General features: G+C 40.0%; 1 long non-coding RNA gene across 1 annotated transcript; it reads left to right on the forward strand.

The window, feature by feature from the left end:
• The first annotated feature begins 2,684 nt into the window (after positions 1 to 2,684).
• LOC107540965 (uncharacterized) lies at positions 2,685 to 25,171 on the forward strand. The gene is made up of 4 exons (XR_015714221.1): positions 2,685 to 2,743; positions 4,336 to 4,469; positions 6,928 to 7,079; positions 25,083 to 25,171. It is a non-coding gene; the product is annotated as an uncharacterized LOC107540965 (long non-coding RNA).
• The last annotated feature ends 958 nt before the right edge of the window (positions 25,172 to 26,129 follow it).

The raw sequence follows: 26,129 nt of genomic DNA on the forward strand, positions 1-26,129 counted from the left end.
TTTAGCATTTCTTGTAAGGCAGGTGGAGTTGGGGACACTGTTCACCCCTCCTTCATTGCTGAAGGAGAGCTGCACCAGGTGCAGAGATCTTGGCTCACAGTTTTTGTTTTCTTTCAGTATTTTTAATATGCCATCCTATTCTCTCCTGGCCTGAGAAGTTTCTAGTGAATAATCTACCAGTGGCCTTATGGAGGTTTCTTTGTATGTAACTTTTTTCTCTTACTGCCTTTAAAATTCTTTCTTTGACTTTTGATCATTTAACTATAATGCACCTCAGTATATAGTTTTGTTCAGATTAAATCTATCTGGAGTCCTTTGCACCTCGTGGATCTGGATGTTTCTCTTCCCAGATTTGGGACATTTTCTGCCATTTTTGTCTGTCTCTCTCCCCCCTCCTGAAATTACCTTAATGCGATTGTTTTGTGTCTCCTAAGTCCCTTAGGATTTGTTTACTCTTCTCCATTCTTTTTGTTCTTCTGACTAGATCATTTCAAATCCATATCCTCCAGGCCACTGATTTTTATTCATGGTTGAATCTGCTTTTGAAATTCTCTATTGATTCATTCAGTTCAGTAATTGTATTTTTTCCCCCCAAAATGTTTTTTAATTGATTTTAGAGAGAGGAAGGAAGAGGGAGAGAGAGAAACACTGACCTGTTGCCTCCTGTATGCACCTTGGCCAGACTGAACCCACAACCTGGGCATGAGCCCTGACCGGGAATTGCACCTTGAACCAGTGACCTTTTGGTGCACATGACGTTGCTCAACAACCTGAGCCACACCAGCCATGGCCAGTTATTGTATTTTTTAATTACAGGATTTCTATTTGTGGGTGGTTGTTTTTTAATGGTTTCTATTTCTTTGTCAAACTTCTCCTTTTGTTCATGCATTATTTTCCTAACGTCATTTAGTTGTTTTTGTTTGTGTTCCTGGACCTTACTAAACTTCCTTGAGAGAGTTATTTTGAATTCTTTGACAGCTCATAGATCTCCATTTCTTTAGTCAGTTATGGAAGCTTGTTCATTTCCTTTGGTGGCGTCACATTTGCCTGATTTTTGGTATGTTATCTGTGCGATTGCATAACTGGGCGACCCTTCCAGACGTCACAGGGTTGCCTTGGCAGACACGCTATTGCCAGTCCGCTCCGGGCCTATGGCGTGTCTGCTGGCACTGCCCGTAGGTAGGTGGTGCCAGCTGCTACGCTCTGTTTCTTGTGTGAAGCCACAGTTCAAGCTCCGAGGTGGGGGGGGGGGTGCCAGTGGTTGAGAATAGTTAGGTAAGACTTGTCTTGGTTCTGTACCCAAGTGAGGCTACGGAACGGGCTCCAGGATATTATTTTAATTTGTTTTACTTTGCACTAACATTATTGGCATTAAAGGAAAAATGTGTTGTTCAGAATTACACTTTCCTTTTCCATCCTCATGATGTTTGTTTTGTGCCTGTTTTTGTGTTTTCTTGTTCTCAATGGATAATGTAAAATCATTAATTCATCTAACTTTTTTTTGTACATGTGTCTGGTCTGTGCTAGGTATATAAAAATAATTTGGCAATCTTATAGAACAAGAAACGGTGGGTGGTGTGTGTGTGTTTAATTTACAAAAATGGGCACTGACCTCCAAATAGTCCCTCTTGCTGTTCTTAGCCCTTCAGTTCTCCTCTTCCTCTATCCTTTTATGTTTTCTTAGCAACATGAATGTTTTAATAAATACTGCTATGTGTACACATTACACCTAATTAATTTTTCAATTTTAATTTGAGTTTTCAAGCATCCCTTGAGTTTTGCCAATGGAAGATTCTGCAGCTGAATTCCTTAGGGAAAAGTGGACTGACTGAATAGCAGGAAGCATATTAAAATCAGTGTTGAAACAGTTCTGGGATAATTTTCCTTTAAAGAGAGAATGTTTGTATGGTACTAGTAGGAAAAATGTGTCTAGAGCTTGGTCAGTTGCTTCTTATAGATAGGTAATCTCTCTGATACAAAAGCAAGACCAGTATAATAGCTACCCCAGGGGCTTCAAGGTTCCACTAGCATCTCTCTACCTCATTTGCGATAACAATGCCCTAGCATGTTCCCCAGGAAAAGGTTTGATGTTGAGTCAGGGAACTTGATGATGCAGCCAAATTGCACATCTGTGTTCATTTATGGTCAGCTCTGGTTTTTCTCTTTTTATGCCCATGTCATGGGCCTTTAATTTGGGTAATAAATATACATGGCTTTTTTTGTGCTATGTGCCTTTTATGCTACTGCTTAGCCAGAGGACTTTTAAGCCGTATTTTCCCCTAACAGCCAGGAAGAGTTCTGAGAGTGGGTAGAGAAAGGGGATTTTTAAAATTCTGCTATTTATCAATTTGTGAGTGGGCATGATATTGAAACCTATCAATATTCTGCAAGGCAAGATCCCGTCTGGGGATAATCAGGAGCCTGTGGGAGAATTTTTTTGGAAATTGTACTGCTAGAATGCAATTTACTCTCTGAATGTTTATAGAGCTACTCAACCTTGAGAACAAGGTTGATTAGCTTGGAAGCATTGTCTCCATTTCTTAGAAACTACTTAAAACTCTTATCTTTTTTGCAATTGATGCAAACATCTATTTCACTTGAGGCCTTTCTTTTGTGCATTCCAGGGGCTCCAGAGAGGAGAACTTCACTTCCCAACAGAGATGGAATGATGGTCCCCTAAGAGCTGCACCAACACAGGTTAAAGCAATTCATGCACCATGATTCGGAGCCTTGTCTGTACTGGGTAAGTTTGACTCTATGATAAGTCACCTGCTAATTTCTTATTGTTCAATGATAGATTTCTCCTTTGCCCAGTATGAGAGCCCCAAAAGGGTCAGCAAAATTTAGAAATGGAAGAGTAGTTCTCTTAGGCAGATAAGAATCTTAATTACAGATGACACCTTACTGGACTTAGCATATTATTTTGAGAGTCTTGGGATAAATCATCTGAATAAATACTTCTTTCTTTATAACTGGTTTGAAGAACTTAGTACTTAAATGAAAATCCGCATGACCTGCTGATTTTCTACAGAAACATCCACTTGTTTCTTCTGCCTCCCGGCTGACCTCACCTATCAGGAGCTGGGTGAAAATAGGCATCAAGGTTGCTTCAGCAAGCACCTGTTTTCTCAAAGCTTTGCTCATTAATAACCACGTTTAGGAAACAAATTAAAAAAACAGCAAAAAGAATAGTCGGTGTAGGCTCATCTCAAATCCATTTTTATTTTGTTTTCTTAATGTTAAATGAACATTTATTAACCATTTACCATGCCTGGGCACTGAGTAGAAGTGAAGGCTCAACAGTAAATGGCCCCAAATCTTTTTTTTTTTTGAAATTGGTTCTTCTTTCCTTTTTATGTTTATTGCATTTATTGGGGTAACATTGGTTAATAAAATTATATAGGTTTCAGGTGTACAATTCTATAACACATCATCTGTATATTGTATTGTGTGTTCCCCACCCCAAGTCAAGTCTCCTATCACCATTTATCTCCCCTATAGCTCTTTTTACCTCCCCCTACCCCCTTTACTTCTGGTAATCACCAGAGTGTTGTCTATGAGGTTTTTTTTTTCTTAATCCCATCACCTTTTTCACCCAGCCCCCCTCCATGAGTCTGTTTCTATTTTGTTCATTAGGTTCCACATAGGTGAAAACCTATGGTACTTGCCTTTCTCCGACTGGCTTACTTCACTTAGCATAATGCTCTCCAGGTCCATCCATGTTGTCGCAAAGGGTAAGATTTCCTTCTTTTTTACAGCTGAGTAGTATTCCATGCACTACAGCGTTTTTATCCACTGATGGGCACTTGGGCTGTTTCTAGATCTTAGCTATTATAAATTGCACTGCCATGAATATGCAACATTGTTCTGAATTAGTGTTTCAGGATTCTTTGCAGATAGTCCCAGAAGTGGAATCACTGGGTCGTAAAGCAGTTCCATTTTTTATTTTTTGAGGTAACTGTCATCTGTCTGTGAGTTTATTTTCAGGACAGCTATAAATAAATGATTTATCTTTCTGTTAGTAAATCATGGTAGAATCTTTTAGGTGTGTGAATGAATTAAGCAGAGTTTGCCTTACATGGCATCGCTTAAGGAGACATGACTTCAGGGTGATGGTCAGGCTTCCTCCTCTGCCCCCATCCTCTTACCTGCTCTGCTGCATGAGATTTAGTAATTATATTCCTCCTTTAGTATAAAGTGTTTCTTAGATACTTCTCTATGGGAAGTGTTTGAGGGGAAAGAGGGAGTACAAGGTATTGGGTGTATCTGAGGACTCAGGCTTCTGCCTGCAGCTGGCTCTACACCCCAACTTGCTTCCTTTGTTTCTTACCAAAGGTTCGTGCGGTGCTTGGAAATGAAAGGGGACTTAGTTTTCCTGTCCTGAACTCAAGTCTCAACTCTCATCTAATCTGATGTTTCCTCTTCTACAGCAGGAGAAGAATCATCTTTACCTTACCGTGTGATGAAAGGTAATACTAATATTACTGCACAACACTGTTGACAATTCCTTGTTCCCCAGGGTGTGTCACAAGCTCCCCACACATCTGGTTTGGCTGAACAGCTTAGAGACCTTTCTTTTGACTGCTCCAGCTGTGGTTGCTGCTTGTCCTGTCTTACAACGTAGTACCTGGCCTGCATTACCGTGAACGGGTTATTATCCAGAAATAAATAAGAGATTCTTTCATTAAAAAATTATGTTGATACAGAACTATTTAGATGGAAACCTGTGCACCTAGGAGGAGCATAGTCTTTTTGTAATCCAGTGATAATTTTTAAGTCCATCCATCATACCAGAATTCAGGGTCATCTTAGGTCTAGCTTCCTATGATGTCCCCTGAGGCACAACCAGGATTGTTAAAATTCGGTTTGTGTTTATAGAAAAGCACTAGCATAATTCTGTATCTTATATAGAAATAGAAAGGTCTGTTTACATTTGTTAGCAGTTTAATAATAGTGTGTTAAGTTATATTGTTGGTTTGGGGAACTCATGTTCTTATGACAATGTGATAGATATAACCAGAGGTGGTTAGCAGTAATTAGAGTTCCTAAAGTACAGACTTTCCTTAGGTTAGAGAAATATTTATATGCAACACCTGTGTCACATTACAGCCTGGCATGCCTTAGTCCCTCGCCGTTCACAATATGGCCCAGTACCACCTGAGAGCTTGTTTGAAATGCTGAGTCACAGGCCCAGACCTACGGATCAGAATCCACATTTTAACAAGATGCTCGCTGGCAGTACACTGAAGTTCAAGAACACGGCCCCAGTAGGCTTTATACTTAATTCTTGCCTTTTTCAAACTATTTGCTATTCTTGTCATAGAAAAATCAGAATCAGCAAAGTAGCTTAATTAGTAACTTGCTCATCTGCATAGACCAGCACTAGCCTAAAGAAATATGTGAGCTACATGTAAATTCATAGTTGCCACATTAAAAAAGAAACAAAATTAATTTTAATACATTTTATTGAAACTAATACATCAAAAATGTCATTTAAGTAGGAAATCAATGAAAAAAATACTATGACATATTCAGTCTTTTTTCATAATACATTCTTATGTGTATATTATACTCACAGCACTTGTGTACATTTGGACAAGCCCCATGTAGTGAGAGGCTGGCCTACCGACAGAGCAGTTGTGGGTGCTGATACTTCTATCATCCGACTCCAGAGGGTCCTGAGGGTCCTGAACTGCCTTTCCCGTGGTGGTGATAGGTTGAGGAAGTGATCACTCCCTTCGGGGGGAACAGAGAAAACAAAATATCACAACCACACCAAGTGAAGAAATTGGGGAGAGCTCCAACTTCTGCAGACAAAGTTTTAAGTGGGGGGGGGTCACATAAAGAGATGAGTGTTGCAGAAAAAAAAGATCGATGAAGCAGAACGGCAAAAGAAATGGAAGTCAGGTCGTTATTGCAACAGTTCAAGGCAAAGGTAGAGGGAGATGGAAGGCAAGAGTCATTTGGGGCATTTAAAAATTAGGCAGAGGTCAAAGATGCTGGAGGCTTAATAACTGGCATTATTGATCATGGCAGCTAACAGGTAGCGGGTACCTATAAGTTGACACGAGATTAGAGATCTCCATCTTCAGAGAAACTGTCAGGTGTTATAATTAGTTTTAATTACGGTCATGTGTTACATAACTTTTTGGTCAGTGATGGACCACATATGAGTATGGACCCATAAGAGTATAATACAGTTGAAAAATTCCTATTGCCTAGGATGTTGTAGCCATCATAACGTCGTAGCACAACATAGTATTCATGTGTTTGTGATAATGCTCGACTACAGTGTTTATAAAGTCTATAGTAGCGTTTACAATGCCCGAAGTCTTCACAAACTGCAGTCCTGCGAGCTCCACTCACGGGAAGTGCCCTATCTAGGTGGGCCCTTGTCCCTGTATCTTTTCTATGTGTAGACACAGATACTTACCATGGCGCTACAATTGCCAGCGGTACTCAGGACAGGAGCAGGCTGCACAGGGTTGTAGCCTAGGAACGTAGCAGGTTACATTATTTAGGTTTGTGTATGTATGCTCTACGATGTTGAAACAATGACAAAATCACCTAACAATGACAACATAAGAAATAAAAATGTTTGGGTGGGTGATACCAGGAATCAAGGTAGAATGTTTAAAGTTACCAGTGGGACATACAGTGAGTCCTAACCACTAAGCTCTTGGGATATGGACCTGCTGGGACCATGGGAGACATCCCAGTGTTGATATGAGAGCTGCAATCACAGACTATATGAGACTGACCAGGGTGTATACTGAATGAGAAGAAACAGTACCGCCATAGGACAAGGAGTATTCATAACAGAGCTAAAAAAATGTCAGATGGTTAAAGGAAAAAAAGACTGCTACATGTAATGATTTCTGTTTTGATATAATTGGCCTCTCCAATTTGGTCTCATTGTCATTCTAGCTGTCCTGGACTTGTAAGGACACACAGTTTACTACTTTAAAAACAGAAGTTCTGGTTCAACATAGTGATGTAAGAAGATCCTGAACTTACCTCCTCTGAACACACTCTGGAGACAAGGCAATCTTCAGCCTGGGCGGAGATCACGGTCTAGGGTAAGTTTCCCCAGTCCTGAGATAACTCACCTGACTCAGCCCCTCAGAGGAGCTGGGTCAACCAGCTTCCCAGCCATTTTACCACCCGCACCTCCTGCCCCATTCTGAGGTCATTCAAGTAAAGTAAAGACACAGATAAATGGAAAGGAAAGATATGTGTTCATGGATTGAAAGAATATTGTTTAAGTGTCTATACTACCCGAAGCAATCAACAGATTCATTGCAATTACTTTCAAAATTCCAAAATAATTTTTCACAAAAATAAACAATTCTAAAATTTCTATAGAACCATAGAAGACTCCAAACAGCCAAAAGAATCTTGAGGGAAAAAATAACTGAAGGCATAGTGCTCCCTGATTTTAAACTGTATGTTATAAAATGGTAGTAATTAGAAGAGTATGTTACTGGCCTAAAAACAGATACATAGATTAATAGAACAGAATAGGGAGTCCAGAAGTAAACACATGCATTAAGGTCAATTAATTTATGACAAATAAGCTAAGATGTACAATGGGTAAAATACAGACTCTTCAATAAGTGGTATTGGGAAAATTGGGCACCCACCTGCATTAGAATGAAACTGGATTACTCTCTTACACTATACGTAAAAATTGACCTGAAACTATAAAACTGCTAGAATTAAAAACAGGTGGTAAGTTTCCTGACAGTGGTCTTGGCAGCGATTTTCTGGATTTGACACCAAAAGCAAAGGTAACACAAGGACTCCATAAAACTAAAATACTTCTGCACAGCAAAGGAAACAACAAACAAAATAAAAATGCAATCTACTGAATAGGAGAAAATATCTGCACATCAAGTATCTGATAAGGGGTTAATTTTTAAATATTAAAAATGAGCAGAGGATCTGAATGGACATTGTCCCAGAGAGAGAGCCAACAGGTACATGAGAAGATGCTCAACATCACTAATCATCAGGAAAATGCCAATCAAAACCACAGTGAGCTATCACCTCATACCTGTTAGAATGGCTGTTATAAAAAAGATAAGAAATAACAAGTATTAGGATGTAGAGAAAAGGGAACCCTTGTGCATTGTTCATGAGAATGTAAATAAATTAGTGCAGCCACTATGGAAAACAGCATAGAGGTTCCCCCCAAAATGGAAAATAGAACATATGACTTAGCAATTCCACTTCTGGGTATTTATCCAATAAAAACACCAATTCAAAAAATATCTTTGCAGCATTTACACTAGCCAACATATAAAAATAACATATATGTATACACACACACACACACAGGAATGTTATTTTGCCATATAACAACATGGGTTGATCTTGAGGGCATTATGGTAACTGAAATAAGTCAAAGACACATACTGTATGATCCTACTTATGTCCAGAATCTAAACAAGAACAAAAAAAACTGAGCTCATAGATACAGGGAACAGGGTGTGTTGAGGGTGGGCAAAATGGGTAGAGTAGAAAGTTTAAAATTTCCATCTGTAAAATAATTCATGGCAATGCAATGTTCAGCATGGCTACTATAGTTAATAACGCTGTATTACATATTTGAAAGTTGTTAACAGATAAATTCTCATCACAAGAAAGAAATTTTGGAACTAGATATGGTGACATGTCAACTAGACTTATTGTGGGTATCATTTCTCAACATGTATAAATATTGAATAATTATAATGTACACCTGAAAGTAGTATGTCATATATCAATTATAACTCAATTAAAAAAAGGGAAACAGCTACTGTGACAAACAAGACATTTTCTCTAGGACATGACAATAACTAGCGCATTATTAAAGGTTTACCTTGCCTTGAGTGAAGTATCCCGACTGCCCTGCAGAGCACAACGTGCTCAGTCATTGCTGACAACCTGAGGAGGTTGGATACACTCCTGAGCAACTCTACCCCCCGGACCCGCTGCCCGAGCTCCACTCATACTGGCTGCTCAAGGACAGCATCGAGTTGGCCCACTGTTTTGTTATGTGACCTTTCTTATGCCATTTAACTTTTACCTGGGAATTAGTGGTGCTTGATCTCCTAAATAGAGAATGATAATTTCACATTGGAAAATTATTATATCAAAATATTTCGAAGTCCTTGAAATATAATGCATAATTTTTTAAATGTTAGTTTTATACAGGATGACAGCTAGATCTTAATCAAAATGCAAAGTCCCTTACATGAACTAGATCCTAAATTAGTCTGAAGTACATGTCTTACACGTTTTTCATTTTACGGAATCAAGTTGCAAATGTTTTTCATGTGGAATAGGAATCATTTAAGGAACAATGGAAACCACTAATCTAGCTTAATGCTTCCTTTTACTTTGGAATCATTTATTTCATCCCTTGGTTACTGGCGGTTCTATTAGAGTTTAGAGACAACAATAAGAACTTTGATGTTTTATGCTTCATTGGGAAAAAATTTTTCAGATATTTAACCTCTGATAATTGTGAATCCCATTAAAGATGCATTGCATATTTTCAGAGACTATGTGTTTTTAAACCACCAGAAAGTATAGAACACAATTTATCCTGGGAGATTTCCTTTAGGATCTATAATACCTGTTTTGTGGATTGTTAATACATACTATATATGGTTGTGGTGTATATTATATCTCTTATTAACTCTAGTGCCATCACTAATGTTTTAATATATAACTGTATGTGCCTCAAGGGAGCAGTTTTTGTGTTTTACTGGCAAGGAGCACACAAAAAATTCTCCCTGCTGTTCCCCTCTATTATAAATTAATATCCACTACCAGGGGACCTCTTACGATATAAAATTGTCATCTTGTGAGGGGTATGGATGAAATTACCACGGAGGAAAACTCAGCGGTAACTGGAGTATGAACAAGGCAGCACCTATTTGGCTGTACATGGGACCCCTGGTGTCTTACATTAATTTATGATAAATAATTTACATTGCTAATTTCAAAGCTTAATAATCTGCATTATCTTTTCAGTCACAATCTTTTCTTAATGTGTGTTTTCTATACTGAAATAAAATATTCTAATAACATGGAATCATTTTTGCCAACTCTGGAGTATTCTGCAATTTTTGTAAGAGAAGATTGTAGCCAGTAAGGGTACCTGGGGGATACATCCTTTCAAACGACATTGCTGCCTGCATCGCTTTTCATTTTGGCAGTAAAGGAGTTTCAGGAGAAGGTGACTGATCCATAACGACAGTCCTGTGTGTTGTAATATGATGGTTGCCTGGCAACTCTACCTGTAGAAACTAAATAGACTCATCTCTGTTTTAATCCCCTCTTGTTGTCAAGGTGTATAGGTATTTAATATAGTAAGCTCAGAAAGTACTTAAAAGCAAAAAGGTTTGCTCATTTGGTGATCCTTTGGAAGTGTATAGGATTGCTGGATGTCAACACATAAGGTCGTGGGGAGTGAGTGGTACACGACGCTGGGAATAGTTATTGAATGTATTTGAATCTCTCTTAAACGAGCCTGAGCCTCACATTGGTGTCTCACACCCCTTACTTTTATCTCTTCCAAAGACATCTCTCTACACTTAAAGAACTTCTACTGACTATCATTAATGTGTTAGCTTCTGCACTAGATATGAGCTAGGGTATAAATGTGAGAAAGACAGAGGCTCTATTCTTTCCATTGGGTGTGGACACTTTGTCACCTCGTGGAGCACACACCTGGAGAGGAATGTTCTGTCACACTCACGGCACATGCCCATCAGTATTAGCTATTCTATTGTACACACTTGCAGAGATCAAAGTAAGCTGTGGGTTATGCTCAATGCCCGGCCCACTACTTGTAGCTCCAGTCTAGCTCCCCTCCTCCACCCACGCTCAGAGTGCGCTATAACATTGGTCATTACCCTAATCCAGTGATCCCTAAACCTCCATTCCTGTTTTCCATGCCTCAGAGTCACTGTCAGAGTCTATACTGTTTTTGACTTTGATGTTACTTACCTTAATGCCCTCATGATGTCCCCTCTATTTAAATCAATGAGTCCCACAGGAAAGCTGTGAGGCAAAATTGGCTAAAAGATAGCATATTTTACTGGTGAGAAAACTCTCCTTAGGGATAGTGGAGCACATCCAAGTTCTAGAAATGGGTAAGTTCTCAAGATAAAATACATTGTTTTCAATGCATAGGCTAAGAACTTATATTGCTAATGATGTAAAGGATCACTTTTTTTAAATCATTCCAAACTGTTCCAAATGGGGACACTTGGTCATTAATCTTCCATAGGGCTATTATCTTAGTGGGCTGAGGAAGTTGAAAAGCAGTTACCATTTATATGATTATAAGAATCAAAGCAGTAAGTATTTTTAATTGGCAACCAAAACACTCATGATTCCTATTACTTAATTTTATCCCAAATCAGCACATCTGATCACAAGGAACATAACTGAATATAAATGATCTACCTCCACCACCTGTCACTCGCTAAGAAAGCACAGCCTCCTCTGCCACAGCTCATCAGGAAGGGCACATTTACTGTGGGTGTGACTGAATCCATCAGCACTCAGTTGGGAAGGCTGAAGCCGAAGCAGTGTATTACAAAATAAAGATTCATTACAGCAACGAGACCTCATGCAATTGTCAGAGAGGCTAGGGAAGTATGTATCCAGAAGGGAGAAATGCAAGATCAGAGAACAGTTGCCAACCAGCCTTCCTGAAGCACCGGGCTGGCGGTCCAGTAAGAGCTTGAGGGAACCCGGGAAGCTGCTGTGGCCAGTGGCCAGCGGCCAGCGGCCAGGGTGGGGCGGGAAGGGGAGCCGAGTTAGAGCCTGTGGGAAGCTACCGGCCGTGGGGCAGCCGTCCGTGCAGGTGCTCAACCAGGCATCCCGTGGGCAGCCTGGGCTGCTGGTCGGCTGCGCTGCCAGGCACGAGGGAGAGCGGGCCGCCAAGCTGGGGCCCACTGACCCCCCGAGCTCTCCACCCTGAACCACAAGCACCTGCTGCTTCACTGCCTTCTCCCCAAACTGATGCCAGTCCTTGGCCTGCGAGCATCAGGGAAGGGGCTTCCGGGCCGTGCTCCCTCCTAAGCAGCCGGCGTGGTTTAATCCCCGTGGCCTTCACGCGGAGGTGGCTGAGGAAGCGCTCATCACGCCCTCCGAGCGGGGCCTTCAGGCGGACGTCGGTGAGCGCCCTGAGGACACGACTGCGCCTCGCTCACCTCAGAGGAGGAGACGGTAGGGAGGGTTGGCTGCAGCTACAACTTTATAACGCCTGCTTTGGTCGTGCTATAGAATGACACGCTTATCCGCTTCCTCTCCCCCCTCAGCTGTGGCACAGCTCCCTTCAGATGGGTGACCAGTTAGCCTTGTCAGGGCCACCCGCAAGTTACTTACAGGTGCCACTGTGCTAGTCGTGAGAAACAGACAGAGATGGAAGTTGCCACTTCTAAGGCAGTTAAGGGAGCACCAATCCAGTGGGAGAAGGGAGACAAAGTTATGGAAGGTTAAACATTAACAGTAATAGAAAATAAAAATTAGATTTTCACAAATGCCACATTCACGGGGGGTGAGGGGAATCACAGTGGGTTAGCACTCTGGGTGACAGGTTTTTGGAAGTGGTGGCAAATGAGAAAGCTTTGAAGTTTTGGGAGGGACATAATAAGCTGAGCATCTGCCATTGCTGTCAGTCAGCCTTAGGAACCAGAGAAGAATATGTGACCTTAGATGTTAGGACTGGCAGAGGTTAAACTAGTCCAATTATTTAATTCTACTGTACAAGGAGAAAAAACTCATAAGGACTAAGATCAGAATAACGCAGGAAGAAAAAATAGGACAAAGGTTAGGTGGAAAATATATATAGCAATTTTGAATCTATTTAAAAATTCAACTAAAATGATAATATACACGCCTGAAAATAACTGTGTACTGTGTTAGAAACAGGTTTTCTTGTGTTTGAGACTTTTGTCTTTAAATGATTAATGTGTCAAGTTGTGGGTTCACTCAGAATAAAATTGTAATATTGAGTCAGCAATACCATTTCTTGGCTCAGAATATAATCTGCATCAGAATGACATTAAAAATTCTGTAGCTTAATTGCCACTTCAGGAACATAAATAAGCTCCAGAAATGACCCAGCAGAGTAAAGTAGGCCAAGGGTTATGAGATCAAAATCCCTGAAGTAGAATAACAGTTCCTGCCCTTCAATAGCATTTCCTTAAGAACCATTTTGACTCTTAAATTGTCTTTCATTTCTCCCTAATTTTACTTTTCCTCTCTTTGTAATAAGACCTGGATAATTTCCACAATAAAACAACAAATTGACTAGTATTATTTCTCTATCAGAGATACAATAAATGTTCTACTTTTCTCTGGCATAATTCAATTTGGTTTATAGTTTAAATCTGCACCGAGACTACTTTTATGAGCTGAACTGTGTCCCTCCCCAAATTCATAAGTCGCAACCTAACCCCCAGTACCTCAGAAAATGACTGACAATATCTGCAGATAGGGCCTTTAAAGCAACAATTAAATAAAAATGAGGTCTTACAATGGCCTCTAATCCAATATGCCTAGTGTCCTCATAAGAAGATATTTGCGCACAGACACACAGCAGGAAGACCCTGTGAAGACACATGGAGATGACAGCCATCTATATGCCAAGGAGAGAAAGCTCAGGAAAAAAAACAATCTTTCTGACACCTTGATCTTAGACTTCCAGCCTTCAGGAATGTGAGAAAATAAATTTCTGTGTTCTAAGCTATCTGTTATGACGGCTCTAGCAAACCAATACAACCACTATTTTCAAACTGAAAGTAATGAACATACTAAAATTGCTTAGAAGCACGGTCATTCCATCCTCTGAGATAAGCCAAATGGAGGCAAGGCTATCAGTTCCATCCTATTTGGCCTCAAAATAAGAAGACCAAGAAGATATCTCTATTTAGGGGTCAAGATCAGTATCAGAGTTAGGGTGGTTTCATGAAGCACTCATGGAATTCAGAGCCAAAGTTTTATGTTTGAAACTCCTCCCTCTGCAACTTAATTCTACTTGTGTGAGTAACTATTAAGACCAGTCTCTTTATTAGTCAAATATGGATAAGAATCATCTGGCCGGGTTTCTTTCAAGACGGTGACATAGGAAGATACTGAGCACACCTCACAGGAACACACTGAGTCTGTACCTACACATGGAACAATTTCCTTTGGACAAGCTGAGTGACTCCTCCATAGCGGGTGAGCAAGAAAACCCATATCAAAGCAGGTGGGAGAGGCTGAGACCCAGTCTCATGATAAACCCCACCCACAGAGTTGCAACGCACAATCGAGAGGGAACTCAAAACTCCAAGCTTCTCTATGATGAGTGAAGGGTTTGAACCCCACATCGGGCACCCCAACTTTTAAGACCTGCATCTGAGAGGTGAGCCCCTAAAACATCCAGCTTTGACAACCAATGGGGCTTGCATGCATGAGACCAACAAGGCTATAGTGAACTGAGAAATAGTTCTTAAAAGGATTGGCATATGGAGTCACCTGCCCCACAGCCCAGTGCAGAGGCGGCCAACTGAAAAATGCCCAGACTTTCTGTGAAAGCAGATTTGCTTATTTTAAGGTGTAAGCCTCAGGGGCAAGCATTTGATTAACAGACATTGAGGGGCCTAGAGAAATACTCTCTGGGGACGGAGGCCAGGTGGCTCTCTAGTTTTGCTCCCCCTCTGCCTTTCTCCAGTTCACTGGTATTTCCTGGTTATGAGCCTCTACCCTTCTCTTGTACCCTGATGTTTTTGGCTGCTGCTAAGAGAAAATCAACTTGTTATGTACAAGGGAACTTCCATAAGACCATAAGTAGATTTTTTTCAACAGAAACTTTGCAGGGAAAAAGGCAGTGGCACAATATATTCAAAGTGCTGAAAGGAAAAAAAAACAACTTCCATCAAGAATAATCTATTCAGCAAAGATGTCATTTAGAATTAAAGGAGAGAGAAAGTTTTCCACAGAAGCAAAAGCTAAAGGAGTCCATCACCATTAGAGTGACCATACAGGAAATGTTAAAGGCGCTCTTTAAGCTGAAAGGAAAGGGTACTTATTAGTAAGTGGAAAATATATGCAAGTATAAAATACAATGGTACAAGTAAATATATATTAAAATTTGAAATAATCTAATATTGTAAAAGTGGTGGGTTAATCACATTTAAAGCTAAGATGAAGTCAAAAGGCAAAAGAGGTAAAATAATTATATGTACTACAATAATTTGTTAAGGGATACATAAGATAAAAATGCAAACTGTGACACCAAAAACATAAAATGGGAGGAAAATAAAAATGTAGAGTTTTAGAATGTGTTCAAAATTAAATTATCAACTTAAAATAGACTGTTATTAAAATGTTGTTTTATATATACCTCATAGATTTATAGTAGATACACAAAAGATAAAGAAAACAGAATTTAAGCATACCACTAAAGAAAATCATCAAATCACAAAGGAGTGTGCAATATAAAAGGACTATTTCTTCAATCAAAAAATAGAGTTGCTAAATGGATAATAATAAACATCCATCTATATTCTGCTTACAAGAAACTCATTTCAGGTGTAAGGACACACACCTACTGAAAGTGAAAGGATAAAGTAAATATTCCATGCAAAAAAAACCCCCAAAAAACTGGAGTAGCTATACTTTTATCAAACAAAATAAACTTTAAGACAAAGATTACAATAAGAGACAAAGGAAGACACCACATAATGATAATGGGACTAATCAAATAAGAGGTATAACATTTGTTAATATTTATGTCCTCAACATAGGAGCACCTAAATATATGAAGCAAATATTAACAGACCTAAAGGGAGAAATATACAACAGCAACACAGTGATGGTAGGGAGCTTTAATACTCCACCTTCACCAATGGATAGATCATCCAGGCAGAAAATCAATAAAGAAACATTGGCCTGAAATGACACAGTAGACAGGATAGTCTTAGACATATACAGAACATTCCATCCCAAAGCAACAGAATACACATTCTTCTCAAGAACATACGGAACATTTGTTAGAATAGATCATATGGCAGGCCACAAGACAAGCCTTAATAAACTTAATAGTAATAATTAAATCATATCAATTTTCTTTTCCAATCACCAAGGTATTAAACTAGAACTCAACATGAAGAAAACTTGAAAACTCACAAAAACATGGAGAAAAATACATGCAACTGAACAACCAATGGGTCAAAAAAGAATTCAAAAGAAATAAAAATATACCTCGACATAAATGAAAATAAAATATGTATCATAGCAAATATTATGTAATGCAGCAAAAGCAGACCTATGAGAGAAGTTCACAGCATTGTCTACATCAAGAAATAAGGTAAATCTTAGATAAACAACCTAACTTTATACTTCAAAGAACAAGAAAAAGAAGAACAAATTAAGCAAAGAGAGTGGAAGGAAGGAAATAAAAATCAGAATGGGAATAAACGAAATAGAAACTAAAAAGACAATGCAAAAGTGTATGTTTTGATTTTCCCTTCCAGGTGTATCAGAGTTTTTTTCCTGCACTTCATTTCTTCAGCTCAAAAACATGACCTCTGACTTTCTGAGCAGCTGTGTATATTTTTCTAAGATCAATAATGGGAAAACGTCATGACTAATGATAAGTGGATGGGACAGTTCTGCACAGTGTAAATGATGGCGAGTGACAAGTCACAGGTTGACAAAAATCCAACCACCAATTCAGTTCACTGCTGGGTAACAAATGGCTCAGTTACCAAGAGAGCTAAGCTACTCCAGAGGGTATTCTGGCAAAACTACTCCTTTTTTCTTTTAAATTTATGATGGTGATATGAAAGGGTGTAGATAGGGTGCAGACCCTCAATATTTGTTTCTTTCTGTCAGAAATGGTCAGCTAAGAGCACTGTATTATTAGAGAGAGTAGACCTCTAACCATTGCTTTGACCACAGAGGCCAGAGGTATTGGTATTTGTTTCAAGACACTGAGTCTGGAGTTCAGTCTGGTGTTGCTGGTGAGGAGGGATTTGGCTTTTGGCAGAACATAAAGCCAAGCTGACAACAAAGCCTTCCTTTCAAGCTATCCAAATGAACACATTTCTAATCTGAAATTCAAATACTTGACAACAGAGAGCCTGTGAGCTGGGCTTTGAACAGGAAATTGCTTCATGGTTTCAGCATAATGAATTAGGCAGTTAGACTAAATCCATTTAGTAGGGAAAGAATGCTTTCACATGCTTTCTGAAAGAAATGGGGGGGGGGATCTTCTTAATTTCCCCAATTTTTCAGGACTTACAGACACAAATGCTCCATGTAAATTTTATCTGTCGTATTCTATGATTGGTATGTAGAAAGCCATCCTAGCCCATTACTCAGGAATCATCTTTGTTAGAAAATGCAGTGCCTTTGAAAGTTGGGGAAACGGAAGGTGATGTATAGACATAGGGTCTCATCCTTCTCTGCGTCCTGTACTTTCCCTGACAGTGGCGAGTGCACTCGAATGCTGGAACCCGGCCTAGCCACTGGCAGTGTGAAGTCCAACAGGCATAGCATTGTGCTCATTCAGGGAATGGGGGTAGGTGTGGAGGGAAAGAGCCAGCTTGGAAACAAGATACAGACCCCTGCAGTCCCTGGACAGACTCTCCCGCATTCCCAGGCATGGTGCTCAGAATCACTCCTCTAGCTCGCCAACCTGCGCACAGAAGCTGGTTTGGTGACAAAAGCAGCAACAGTGAGGCTTCCAGAGTGGGCAGGAGGACGATGCTATTAGGGGAAGGGGAGTGAAGGTGGCTTGTCAGGTCCACATAACATGGCTGACCTTGAGAGCGCTGATGATAGACATCCCTCAGGAAGGACAGAAGGAGAGAAAATTAAAAATCAAAAGGAAAAGCAAGAGCGATAACAGCATACACAAGGAGACAAAACCCCTGGCCTGGGCAGGTTTGCCAGAGGAGGGCTGACCTGTAACTGAGCCCGAGCAGCATTTCCTAGCCAAGCTGCATAAGGACAGGCTTGTGTGGGGCACAGCCTCTGAGTTTGGGTCGAGACGGCTGAGGGGAGAGCACACTGTGAAATCACGCTTAAGCCAGAGCAGACAAATACTTAACTTGGTCTGACATCTTTGCATTCACAACTTGCTAGGTAATATACCCAAAGCATTTCCTGCTCCCCACTGCTATGGAAACAAGATGTAAATAAATATGGTTTGGTTTCTTTTTAGTCATTGTTTTCAACTTTCGTATCAGAGGGAGCATAAAGTCCTTCCAGTTGGCATGGAGATGAAGACACTATGACAGATTACATGACAAAGAGATGACTTAAAAACCATTAATGTGTGCCAAGCATCTAATTCATGTTTACAGTTAAAAATAAAAAGGACTCTATCCCATTTTCCTCATTCCTAAGGAAGCATCTTTCTTGGTGGGGGATGGGAGACCTTGGCATGTACACAGACTAGCTATATATGATCAACTACCTGAATGGACGCATGATGAATTAAGCTGAGAATTATTGATGTTTAAATGCATCAGAACGGTTCTGATCTGGAATAGTAATGATCATCCCAGGAGCAGAATATGAATATTTAATGGATACTATGCCTCATGAGTTGTGCTGAGGCACCAACTAGAGATCGTCAAATCATTCAGGACAGTACTTCGGCTCAAGGAGTGAGAGATGGGCAGAGAAAAAAGTTTAATAGTCAAGTAGCTTGATTTATCTAGGTAAAGCAGTACAGAATTCTAAATTTAAGCCTGCTGCCAGACAGTGAGCTTTCCTACAGAATAACGTTCCAGAGTCAAGGCTGGGATGGGCCAGCAGAGGGGATGTTTGGGCAAGGGTGTCTGTATTAAGCTGTGGGTCCTCTCTCTTGTTTATGGGAGCCATAATCCCCTTAATTGGGGCAAAGTCTTTAATTTTATAAGAAATAAAGTATAAAATGATATTTGAGCTTTATTACGGGTGAAGAGGAAGTCCCAAGGAGGGATTTATTAAATATAGATCCTTGCAGATGCTGAGGATATCTTTGTATACCCCCAAAAGTTTTGTGAACCCCAGTTCAAGACCAAATGCACAAGGCTGCAAGGAGCTAGAAGATGTACATAGATAAGGGTGGCTGGAAGCACCAGAAACAGCGAAGGCCTTCTTAACATTTGTCACCAAAATTCTTGTCAGGGAAGAATTGAAGAAAAGTGTCCCCCTGGGGAACTGGGAGGGATTTAGCTTAAAGAGACCTGTTAGAAGCTCAATATTTCTTTCTTTCAGATTCAGTGGTTTATCTTAAATTTTTTTGAGTCATTTATTTTCAGTTCCAGGCTTTGTTTTGATTTACACGATTAAAATGACTTACAAAGAAGCTAATTTGAGCTTCTGGGAGAGGTGCCACGCTTGCTCTGCGGGGATGCCTGGCTGCTTGCCTGTGGGCCACGTCCAAGTTGAGGAAGGTGGACCTGGGGCCAGTCCTTGACATAATGGTTGCAAAGCGAATTGCTAAAAGCTCAGCTCTGACTGTTTTCTTATTCAGTCCTAATTCAAAATTACTCAAAAGAGGCAAAGTAATCTAAGGAGGGCATCCCCTTACTTGCAGCCTTTTAATGCTGCCTTTAAAAAATTAACTGAAAGAAAAACTTGACTTTCATCTTTGTCCCTACCACAACTACTAGAGATTTAGCATCTCCTTTGGGATGATTCCGCCCCCGCCTCAAGTATGTAAAATATAGTTAAAAACAAATCACTAATAAGAAACACAAATTGATCGCAAATGCAAATTTACCCCATCCACTGAGGTTATCTTTCTCTCTGACCCCACTGGAAACAACAGATTTTAATTAAGTGTAAGCATAGGCACAGGACAAGCCTTACAAGTACTGAGGAAACCCCTCCAGTGTTCGCATGTCTGTTTAACAGGACATGTTCCTGCTGGGTTCTGCTACTTGGTCCTTTAGCATGGGGACTGCAGAGTCCCATCAGGCCTGTGTGACAGACCCTCCCTGGGTGGGCTGATGGAGCTTTTCCATTGCAACAATTCATTCCCCTTTAAAAGTGACAACAAAACATAATAAAACGACAAATTGGTAAAAACGTTAGGCATCTACTTGTATCATTTCATTAGTGTTCATTAAAGGTTTTAATGAACCAGCTAATATTTAATGTTCACACACAGGCATTGTAAGTCACTTCTTCCTTTCCTTAATTATTTTCTTCAGCTATAACATAGGAAGAATAATACCCTTATTCTCAGCCATCACCTTGAATCCAGGATAGGACAACAGCCTCAAACGCCTCACTCATTTTGTGCTATCCTCATATACATCGCCGGTACAAATTGATTTTATCTTTCATTGTATAACTTTAACTTATTTTTGTTTTCTTGGGCTTACTCTAAGGAAAAAAGTCTATGAAAGTATAGTTTTGATATGCTGATGTGTTTCTAAGTCTATGGAAATAGGTAAGTACACAACTTCTAAAATACAAGATAGAAAAATAAATTTCCACTTGCCACCTGAATTGTCCTGTGAAACCCCCGTAACACGCCTAAAACAGGTAACATCCTACCATCATGTCCTACAGTGGCGGGTAAGGCACTGATCACACAGGAAGGAGGCGGGTGAGATGGCCTATATTCTGCAGGCGGTAGCAACTCCCAGGGATGAAACTGCGCATTGAGTTCCAAGGGGGAGGGCTTTGGGCACAGGTAGGCCAGGAAGAGAGTGAATTTGGCTCTTCTCTCAGAATTCCCGGGGGGGGGGGGGGCAGGAGGGGCTCACCAAGCGCCCTGCTGAATCCACAGGCTGCAGAGCTGGCACTGAGGCCCCGGGCTTCAGCCTTTGCCCCCTTCATTCTGGATCGGGGCTGCTGCAGGAACAGGGAGAGAATGAACTGCTTTTGGAAGATGAAGCAGAAAGTGCCTACTGAAGAACATGCCACTGTGAATAAGGAATATTCTGAGCTGAAGACAACTGAGAAGCAGCAGATAGAATAGCCCTCCATCCTCCGGCTATTTGCCTAAAATCGCAACATAAATTAATAAAGGTGTCGTCCCCCACCCCGCCCCCCGCCCCCGCTCTCTACAGGGAAGAAGCTAGTCATCGGAGACAACTCTAGACTTTTGTCAGCTCAGGAACAGCACCCGCGGAATCTAGGTGGCCAGTCTCACTAAAACCAGCCCCCATCGAGCACTAGGTTCCCCCTTGTATGTCCTTCCCACAATTGGCTGCCTCTAGAAGCTCAAAGCCTTTCTCCTTTGTATTCTCAGTTCTCAAACTTCATTATTACTATTATTATTATTGTTATTATTTGAGATGCTATATAAGTCCACGTTTTAGCCACCCCTTTGAGTTAATCTGCCTTTTGTTAATCTAATTTACAGGGCCACAACCAGAGATCCTAAAATGAAAAGTGATTAGAGGAACAGATAGTTTTCTTCCCCTACACTGTTACTTTCCTGTGCATTTGTGAAAGACTGTAGGTTATTTTCCTCTTGCCACTACTGTGGCAATAGAATGAGATCTGCTGATTAAAAAACAAAAAAAAAGATGTCTTTTTTTCTTGTTAAGCAAACCAGTGTTAAGGGCTAGGTAAATAATTCCTGTTCATGTGCCTACAAACTATAAGCACAGCAAGAGAGAGAGGTGTTTTCCTGGGAGAATGTGCAGACTCTGCAGAGTTTCTACCTGAAGCCTAAAGTTATCTCGAAAGGGCTTGAGCGGCTTGAGCAGCTGGCCCAGGTGTGGCCAGCAGGACTGGCTGCTGCCATGGTGCTGGCTGGGGGCAGGGGGTGGGGGAGAGGGGGAGGCACATGAACAGCGAGTCCAGAGTGGCTAAGGAGGGCCCTGGGAACCGGGCTGCTCATTTTATAATTCTTATTTTCAGCTATACTCCCCTTGGGGTATAAGTATTGCTTGGGAAAATTAAAGAAAGGATGTGACAAGTGTGGGATTAAGGACTGTGTCTTACTATTGTTGTTAGTCTTTCAGCAAATGACTAAGTAGATAATGTTATATGACTGTATCTAAGGGCCCAGCACAGCCCAGGACACGGCTCTACTTCTACTACAGTTATACAAGTATAGTGACACATACTGTGCTTATGATGTACAAGCACACAGAGGGCCACTCTTCTGAGTTCTTTACCTATAGTAATTCATTTAGTCCACACCAGAAATTACTTTCAATATATATTATCTTCATTTTACAGATGGAGAAACTAAGCCCACAGTGGCGCATTTGCCCACGGTCATGTAGTCAGCCTGAGGCAGAGCCTTGGAGAACCTGGGCAGCTTGGCCTGAGTCTATGTTCAGAACTACCATGCTATTCTTCCTTGCTTACTAAATATGGCACAGATGGACATACAGATGGACGGACGGACGGACGGATGGATGGGTGGAATAGCAGCTCTTGCGATTTACTGAGCTTCCTGTGCCTGCTCCTGTGTGGGACCAGAACCTTAGTGGCTCTGACTCCTTTACTTTTGCTAGAAAGAGTATGGATTTCCTTTCCCTCATATTCACAACTGAAATAAATGAATGGAAGGTTGAATGCAGGATTGCCTTTGAAGTATTTGGGGAAAGTCTTTCCAGGTTTCTTTTAACAACAACAAACAATGTGTGGACAAATATTCTACTTTTCCTGATATTACTGTTTGTATTTAACACATTAGTGGTAAAAAGCAAATTCAGGATCATGTGTTTTGTTGTTGTTGTTTGTCTGTTTTAGATGAACAGACTAGATCCTTCATCTGTTTTCCTTCTTATATCTCCTGATAGAAATCCATTCATTATTGGCAAGCTCCTTGAGATAGAATATGTGCACATAAACTTTAATATTATAATTAGGTTGGAGCTATTTTGAATTTTAGAAACAGCTGTCACAATTGGATCTTCAAATCAAAGCTCGGGGCTAGTATTCGGATATTAACATGTTAAAAGTATAATATGGCCTGATCCTTCTTTTAGGGATATTCAGAATCCATTACTGAAATACATCCCATAGGGTGTTGCCCAGTGTTATCAGATATTCTAAGATGGAAATCCACTTGCAGGCTATGTGACCTGAGGCCAATTACTAGACCTCTCTGTGCCTCTGGCTCTTCAGGTTTAAACTGGGCTAATATGACTCCGTGATCATGAGATGGTCTATGTAATTAGCTCTTAGTACAGTGCCTGATACACTTTAAACACTCAATAAATGTTAGGTAAAATGAATAGCTAAGCACACATTGTGCAATATTCATTTACACTATAATAGGAATTTCATTCAATAAAAATATTTATATTACAAAAAGGTCTGGCTCCAGATCTTTCACAGAAATGCAAGCTTACCAGGTGTTAAATTTGCATCTTAATTATCCAATTGATAGCTACGTGGTGTCTGCTTTTCCTGACATAGTATCTATAAAATAGTTCCCCCAAGGCATTCCACTGAATAAAGCTGGCCAATAATCCGAGCATGTCTCCTCTCCAGTAAACACAATGTGGTTTGGAAATAGCCTTTCAGTAACATAACATTATTTTTTTCTTAACTGTTTTACCCCTGCAGTCGTCTAATAACTTTGAAGCAGATTAATCCATTAAAGGGTGTACACCTAGTGTTTAGTAATTGCTGGTAGAGTCTAATCAGATAGCAAATGCTCCAGAAGAGCCTTCAAGAAATACTATAAGATAATTAAAACATAAAGGTTATGCAAAAGTAGCAAATCAATAGAGACAGTAAACATGACTTATCAACAGTCCTGAGAACATTTTTTCAATTCTAAAATGTAAATGGATTTGGGATGGAGCACGCGCCTAGGATGACAGATAGGATCCCGGTAACGGTTTAATTAACTCCAGTTTCCTGCATGTTAAAGGTTGCCTCAGCCCACTGGCTCATGTAACAAACCCTCTTAGGATTTCGTTAGCTGGTGTCTGATCTGAAGACCCGGCAGCCTTCCTTTCTTCCAGGGTAACATTGTGTCCTCCTGCTCTGGAGTCCTTATCAAAACACAGCCCTCTGTTTCCTCTATAAATACACAGATATTCTTAATTTCAGCTAAAATGGTTTGACTTCGTAATCAAGGTAAAAGAAGCACACACATACACTGCCTAAGTAATTCGATGAGTTCACTGGGAAGAATTGTGTAATTAAAATGATATATTAAAATTCACGTGTACATGTAGAATTTTAGAAAAACTATTGCAGCTCTCCAGATGATTCAATTGCTATTTTTAATTCTATAATATAGGCTATTTTATAATTAGCTGCAGAGTTGTGCCACTTGCATAGTTCAATCCAGTGAAAGGGATCATAAGGAATATTTAATATTAATGGATATTTGAAACCTACTACTCTGAGCAGCCCCGGTAAAGATCAGGTATTTACTGTTCTTAACTAGTCATTTGAAATAGGATGTATCTAGTGTTTTGCTTATAATTATGAATTGGTTAAAACTATAGCAGAAAATAAAGGTTAGCTTCATTTGAAGAATTACAATAGTGGACAAATATTGCTGTGAGGGCCAAGTGTGAGATAAAAAACAAAAATCTTTTCCCAACCTGATAGAATTAGGTTTCACACAATTAACTTTATCATTAGTAAATAAAGGAGTTACTTAACCTCTGCCCTTGCAGAAGCTCTTGATATTTTGCTTAGGAAAAGGCAAGAAACCTATTATGGTTTATTAATTCATTTTGTTAAAAGGTTATTCTTGAAAATTATGATATATAAACAAAATACATAATCATTGTTTTTTTCCAGAAAGTTTTTAAAATTTTAAATGAATTTATGGAGGTGACATTGGTTAATTAAATTATATAGGTTTCAAGTGTACAGTTCTCTAACACATCATCTGTATGTTGTACTGTGTGTTCACCAGCCCCAGTCAGGTCTGCTTCCACCCCCATTTACCCCCCTTCACCCTCTCCTGCCTCCCCCCACCCTTCCCTCCGGTCATCACCACGCTGTTGTCTGTGGCTATGAGTTTTTCTCCCCTTAATCCCTTCACCTTTTTCCCCCAGTCCCCCAGCCCCTCCCCTCTGACAGCTGTGAGTCTGTCTCTGTGTCTGAGTCTGTTTCTGTTTTGTTTCTTCGTTTATTTTGTTCATTAGATTCCACATATAAGTGAAATCCTATGGCACTTGTCTTTCTCTGACTGGCTTGTTTCACTTAGCAGAATGCTCTCCAGGTCCACCCATGCTGTCTCGAAAGGTAAGTTAATAAAGATCTATTTACTCCACCATTAAAGAAGCTGCGTATTATTATATGATGCTCATTAGTGTCATGAACAGGAGACTTCTTCTGTTGTTCCCACGGGAAAGATTATCAAGCTGTCGGTAAAGGACTCATTTTCTTTAAATTAGAACTCACCGAGGTAGGGGATAGTAAAAGCAAGCGTAGTCGTGCCATCTTACTGCAAGATGAACTAGAGGTAAGTGTGCTGCTTATCTTTTGAAATACAATGTCGAAAATGCCAACTACCTGTGATTTAAAAAAATTCTCTCTCTTGCAATACTTACAGTTTCATCCTGAAGCAGGAATCTAAGCTTGTCCTTTTAAACAATGATTTAGAGGAAGAAATTTAACACCTCCTGCTTGTAACATCCATTTTTCAATAAATCTATACTTTCTCTGCCCTCCGCCACATTATCAGTCATCCACATCCCAGAGGAAATGCTTCAGGCTTGGGGTTAAATTAAGGTCCTATCTCTAGTGATCGTCTAGAAAGCTGTCTGTATTCTCACACAAACTTATCTGCATTACATACAGCCATGAATGCTTCCTGCCAAGCAGAGACACTGTTTTTTATTCTGCTGATGTCAATGGTAAGATTACTACTTGCCAGTCGAAAATTAAAACAAAAGCCACAATTACATTTCATTATAATTTGTAAATAGGTTGAACTTCAGTCAATCTAAGTCTGTGATGTTGCAGTCGACATGGGATATGGATGTCCTATATTCTTTCTTTAAAAAAAAATAGATCTAATGAGATGTGTTGCTTTCACATTTCTCAAAATAATATTTCAAGTTAAACTGCTTCATGCTTTCTTTTGTTAGTTCAGTGATACCTTTTCTGCTCATTTGGGACAAGCATAGCATCTGAAAAGACCATTGTTTCTCCACTTCTTGAGTAACAAATGTAAGGTAGAAAAACAA

Source organism: Miniopterus natalensis, chromosome 3 (assembly GCF_054644295.1).
Source record: "Miniopterus natalensis isolate mMinNat1 chromosome 3, mMinNat1.hap1, whole genome shotgun sequence".
Classification (NCBI taxonomy): Eukaryota; Metazoa; Chordata; class Mammalia; order Chiroptera; family Miniopteridae; genus Miniopterus; species Miniopterus natalensis.